Source organism: Syngnathoides biaculeatus, chromosome 4, assembly GCF_019802595.1.
Source record: "Syngnathoides biaculeatus isolate LvHL_M chromosome 4, ASM1980259v1, whole genome shotgun sequence".
NCBI lineage: Eukaryota > Metazoa > Chordata > Actinopteri > Syngnathiformes > Syngnathidae > Syngnathoides > Syngnathoides biaculeatus.
This window is the reverse complement of record NC_084643.1, coordinates 16,528,866-16,535,682: the sequence shown is the minus strand read 5'-3', so window position 1 is coordinate 16,535,682 and position 6,817 is coordinate 16,528,866.

Genomic DNA, 6,817 nt, shown 5'->3' with positions numbered 1-6,817 from the left:
ACATGGGATTTTTGTATTTGGATTGTAATTGTTTCCAACAAATCCATGGCTATGGTTACTTTTTATGTTATATAGGATGAGAATATGAGAAGACTCGACATATACACAAGCGCATATTGTATATACCAATCAAGTATAGAAATACGAGCAATAATTTCAATACATAAGGAGTGTCACATTTTCTGCCTTTATAAAGATGGTAGTTGGTCTACAGCAAGAATCACATTTTTAAATTATTACCTCGCATCTGACTGCATCACTCAAAGCTGAGAACCTATGTCAGAATATTTAATACTGCTCTTGTAATGTAACTTTGTAAGTAGTCATAATTTTCTGGCTGATTGGAATACACGGATGTCTCAACATAGCTGCATCCATCCATTCTCAACAACGCTTAACCTGGTTCCGATCGCAGGGTGCTGGAGCCTATCCTAACTGACTTTGGGCGATAGGCGTACTATGCCCTGCCTGAACTATTCGCCAGTCAGTCACAGGGCACATATTGACCCGGAGAACCAAACACTCGCATTCACACCATCACAGAGTGGGAACTGAACCCAGACTGGCCACACCAAAGTCAGACAAGTGTACCACTGCACCATCAGTGATTCATCAGCCACATTAACACATTGTATATGCTGTGGTGATAACATGTCTATGATGCCCACTATACCCCAGGCCCAGTGCCGACTACAGCTTTCATTACCGTGATGATTAGTGGAAAAAAGTAGGATGTGATTATTAGTTGACCAGAGTCTATAAAAATAAGTGAGCTCTTCAGCACATCAACCAAACGACCATTACAGTGGCACTTAATCCTTGATCCTTTTTGTTAAACTAAAATAAAAAAACATCAATCCATTTTCTTAGCCACTTATCCTCACGAGGGTTGCGGAAGTGCTGCAGCCTATCTCAGCTGTCATCAAGCAGGAGGTGGGATACACCCTGAACTGGTTGCCAGCCAATTGCAGGGCACATAGAGACAAACAGCCTTACTCACGATCACACCTGTTCAAATGCAGCCTGCCCTGTGTGGAGTTTGGACGCTCTCACAGTACCCGTATGGATATGGTCCTTTACACTGGTTTCCTCCCACATCCCCAAAATATGCATGGTAGGGTAATTGAAAACCAAATAGCCCGCAGGTGTGAATGTGAGTGCGAATGGTTGCTTGTCTACATGTGCTATATGATTGGCTGGCAATCACTTTAGTGTGTACCCTGCCTCTTGCCCAGAGTCAGTTAAGATAGGCGCCAGCACACCTGTAACCATGGTGAGGATAAACGGTATGGAAAATTGATGGATGGATGATTATGATCAGATTGTTCATGGTTAAATTAGAAATTTCAGTTTCATTTTGTCGGTTGTTTGTCATCCATTGGGTTCATTGAGAACACACAATTAATTCTGTCAGATCCAGATACAGGTTCACGTTGTATTCATTTTTTTAAATGTTCAAACGTGCCACCTTCAACAGAAATCGTGTTTGACTCAGTCAGACTAAACAGAATTGATGTCAACATATCGGAATGGCATAGACAACTGCATAGTGTCTGAAAAATCACTTGTGTGTTGACTTCAACCTGTAAATGATCCCTGAGATCACATTTAGCTTTTTTTTTTTTTAACCTTCTAATGTGTCTTAAAACTGTAATTTGTGAAACTAGTGAAATATGGTTTTGAATACATACACTGACTCAACACACTGATCTGTAAAAACTGCTGTAATATGACTCCAGGTGTAAGCCTGATGTGGTCACCATTAATGTATGTACATATATTGTGAATGCTTTGTTTTGTTGGTGTTGTTTAGAATATGTAGCATTTCCTATGCTTTCAGCTTTTTTTTTTTTTTCCAACATATTCATTGTGGATGGTATTGAATTGAGAAACGTATTACTGGGATTATAGAATCACATCCCACTGCCACAGTTTCCTCGATGATCAACAACACACTATAGTACATTTTATTTCTTTCATAGACTATTTTCTGGAGGTGTAAACAATGGAAGTCGCATGAATTTGTATGTAAAGACATGGGCATGCAGGCATACTGTACATACTGTAGGTCAGTCATGGCCAGTTATAGTCGTTGTACAGTTCAGTTTGGAGCCACTCATTTATTCCAGACAAAGTACATAAGAAAAAAAAATCAATCAGGGACAACATGTGAAGGATATTGGTGTCTTTTTTTTATGGAAACAAAGTTAATTTAAATTAGAAAAAACATTTTGCTTAAATCCAATCATAGTTGTAGTCTGTTGTCAGTCATAATCATTGTCTGGTTTGATGAAACAGCACTAATACAACAAGCGAGACTTCCTACTATCTTTAGCAGCAATGCCTCCATTACTCATCGTTGAACACAGTGCTACCAAACACAAAGGGGATGGATATAAGTCCTGAAATTGCACTGATCGAGAATCGAGTGGTTGTGCACATGACCACCAGAATGGAGCAGTTCATTAACCAATCCAAGGCTGGACTCGAGTTCTATTGATTTCACACAAAGAGCACAACTTAAATGTGCTGATGTTTTATCTTGTTGGATGTGTTTTGTGAGGGCAACGTCTTTTCATAAAATAAGCATATGGCCATGAAAGCAAGTCCCGAGTTCTTTTTGATGCAAAATGATGGTAATTGTTGTATTTGTTGTTTTTTTAAACATTAATATACTCACCCCCTCCCTCTCTTTAGATCTCCATATTCACCCACCTTACCCCTCCATGCAGAGATACATTGTACTGGTGCTTCTCCTATAACTCGTTATGTTTACTCTGACTGACTTCATGAAGGTATCTCTATGAAGGAATTGGGATGACTTAGATCCCTTGTAAGATGCCTACTGGGACTCCAAAGTTCTGTCTTGTGTATGATGAGATGCAAGTTGTGCCTTCATTTTTACAAACATCCTGTGATAGTTTTTACATTTTGTGGTATTTATTCATGCTCAACTCAACAAAGGACAGCTAACACATCCCATAAACACAGCAATTTAAATTTTATTGTAGTATTAAACAGTGGAAGGCTGTTCTAAAGGATAAATGAAAATCTGATTGCATCATAGAGTATATGTACATTATTTGATCCCGCTGCAGTTGTCCTTGTTGCACCTTGTATTGTACAATTCAAAATTGGAAGTGTTATGGCTTCATGTTGTATAACTTCTAAATTTTGATTGAAAATCGTACTTTACAGCACCACATTAACACTAATCAGAAACATACTACTTATCATTTAGTTTGACCATTTTCCCAAAAAATTGATAACTTAATGTGTAAGTGAAGCATTCAGATATCTGATAACTTGTTCACTGTCCACCATAAATGATCAATCCCAATTATGGATTATGTCATATGTAAAGTTGGAATTGTTGTAAATAAGATTAAATGTATTTTTACAATACATTTTTCAAGGAATACTAAAGTAATAGTTAATGCGATTTCATTGTAAAACTGGATCTCTGTGAGAAATATCTAGAAAGACATTGCTCAGAAGACCAAGTTCTTCTGCAACAGAATTTTTTATTGGCCCACCCAAAAAGCTTTACATTACACTGATGAGTTTGCGAGTAGCTTATTACATGTAACAACATCATTATTTTGTTGTTTATTATTTAATTATAATATACTTAACAAATTTGTGTAATTACCAGGATAAACTCCATCCATCCATTTTCTGTGCTGCTTATCCTAACAAGGGGTGCGGGAGTGCTGGAGCCTATCCCAGCTGTCAACGGCCAGGAGGCAGGCTACACCCTGAACTGCTTGACAGCCAATCACGGCACATGGGGACAAACAGCCGCACTCACAACCGCACCTAGGGGCAATTTAGAGTGTCCAATTAATGTTGCATGTTTGTGGGATGTGGGAGGAAACCGGAGTGCCCGGAGAAAACCCACGTATGCACGGGGAGAACATGCAAACTGCACACAGGTGGGGCCAGGACTGAACCTCAGAACTGTGAGACCAACGCTTTACAGCTGTGACACCATGCTGCCCCAGGATAAAATGTGTAATTAAATAAGAGTTGCTTTTGGAAATTTTGAAGATTACAATTTCAGTTACAAATAAATATACGTAACTGCAAATGGTGTTTTTTTTTTTTTTTTGGGCGGGGGGAGTTCATATCAATTCCCCTTTTTGTAGCCAACATTTATGATTGACTCTTGTTAGTGCCATTCTGCAGTAGTCTAAAACATAACACGTTTTTCCAAATTTTACTTGAAGTGCCATCTTGTGGAACAATTAGTGTGAGAGTTTTGACAAGTTTATACTCATACTTTTGAACATGACACATTATTGACTTTTGAACGACAAGTTCAAGTGTTGGCTTCACAGTTCTGAGGACCGGGGTTTGAAATCCGGCCCTGCGTGTGAATGTTTTTCGCGTGCCTGTGCGGGATTTTTTCAGCTGCTCCAGTTTCCTCCCACATCCCAAAAACAAGCATTAATTGGAGACTCTAAATTGCCCTTAGGTGTGATAAGGTAACCTAGGAAATAGAGACTGTGGCGGAGCAGCGGTTGTTGTTAGAGAAAGTTCCGTGTGCTGTCTAAAAGAAACCAGTAGTTTCTAATTTTTTACAGTACGTATGTGAATTGTGCCATTGGATGTAACAACCCGTCATATCCCTCACTCATTGAATCACATTGCAAAATGCCACAAACTGAATAGCTGTATGTTATACTTTCAATTTGCATTGGATTATTTTTTCTTGCATGTAACACAGAATATCTGCGAAGAGACTACATCAACGGTGCACAATTGAGCATGCGCGCAGGTTCGGGGGAACATTGGCTGATGTGTTTTTTTTTTTTTTTTTGGCACACTGTCCCGCGATCGACCAAAAGTGCCCCGCGATTAACGTCGATCCCAAACGACGCATTGAACATCCCTGGTTTAGCCTATCATAGCACTGCAGGAGAAATGCTATTTCAGGTATGTTGTATGTCCTGTATGCATAACAGATCTGACAGTAAAGATACTCTAACTTGAACTTGAATTGTACTTGGAACACACCCTCCAGTCCCCTGGGAAGAGGGACTGCCAGCCCAGTCTGCCAACCCAGAGGCACTGTCCCCGATGTCCATGTGATGTTTAAGAGGCATGTCAAACAGGACAGCCCCACAACATCTAGAGTAACTACAGGAGGAATCTGATCGACTCCTGGGCCCTTGCCACCAGGGAGCTTTTTAACCACCTCTGAAACCTCAACCTCACTCAGGTTTCCTCTCACATCTTGAAAACATGCACGGTAGGCTAATTGCAAACTAAATTTTATGTAGTTGTGAATATGAGTGCAAATGGTTGTTTGCATGTTCTTCCCGTGCCTGCATGGGTTTTCTCCAGGCACTCCGGTTTCCTCCCACATCCCAAAAACATGCTCGGAATTGCCCCTAGGTGTGATTATGAGTGACTGTTGTTTGTCTATGTGCCCTGCGATTGGCTGGCAACCAGTTCAGGGTGTTTCCCCGGCTCCTGTCCAATGAGAACTGGGATGGGCACCCCATCATGACCCGCATTCACTGTGACTCAAAACAAATTCTGCTCTTCTCTACACAAATGACTCCATCTCAATGCACATGGTTGTCAGATGACACCACATTCATTGGGCTCATTAAAAATGATGATGAGTCTGCATAGCGACAGGAAGCGCAGAGGCTGGATCTTTGGTATGGCCTATACAACCTGGAGCTGAACACACTAAATACTGTCGAAATGGTTTTTGGCCTTCAGGAGTCATCCTTCACAACAGGTGCTCCTCACACTGTCCAGCTGTCTCGTTTTAACCGTCAAAACCTTCAAGGTCCTTTAAATTATAGTCTCACAGGATGAAGTGGGAAACAAACATAAACTGCATCCTCAAAAAAGCCAAGCAAAGGATGTACTTCCTGGAGTTTTTGAGGAAGTACAGCCTGCCACGAGAGCTGCTGAAACAGTCCTACACAGTGGTCATCAAATCAGTACTGTATACCTCTATCACAATCTGGTTTGGGGCTGCACTCACTTTGACTGCAACGGACAATCAGAACTGCTTAACGGATGGTCAGCACCACACTACCCAGGCTTGAGGACTTGCAGGCAACCAGAAATAGGACAAGAGTGAGCAGGATCCTATCGGACAATCCACATCCTGGCCACCAGCTCTTCCAACTCCTTCCCTCAGGTAGGCGCTTCCAAACAATGCAAACCAAAACTAGCAGACATTCTTCCCTCTTACAATTAAATTCTATAGCAAACTTACTGTACAGTTCAACTGCAACATACTGCCAATTTTGTGCCTCGAGTTTGTTGTATTACACTTTCGCACTACTTGTCAACTGCATGCACTTGTGGAAATTTTGACATTCTTTGCACAATGGTCATTACAATGGACTATCGCTCAAATGGGCATTTTAACTGCTAGAAAAATTGGCAATCTTTTGCACAACTGTGAGGCAAAAAAAATAAAAAAGAAAAAAGTTCCATCTCAATTGACTGTTTGTCTGCTGTTGGACTCAACATGTATGTTGCACTAGGCATGGTAGGCTAATTGGAAACTAAATTTCCTGTAGATGTCAATATGACTGCAAATGGTTGTTTGCATGTTCTTCCCGTGCCTGCGTGGGTTTTCTCCACGCACTCCGGTTTCCTCCCACATCCCAAAGACACTCGAAATTGCCCCTAGATGTGATTATAAGTGACTGTTGTTTGTCTATGTGCCCTGCGATTGACTGGCAACCAGTTCAGGGTATACCCCGGCTCCTGTCCATTGACAACTTGGATGGGCACTCCCATGACCTGCATTCACTGTGACTCAAAACAAACTCTGTTCTTC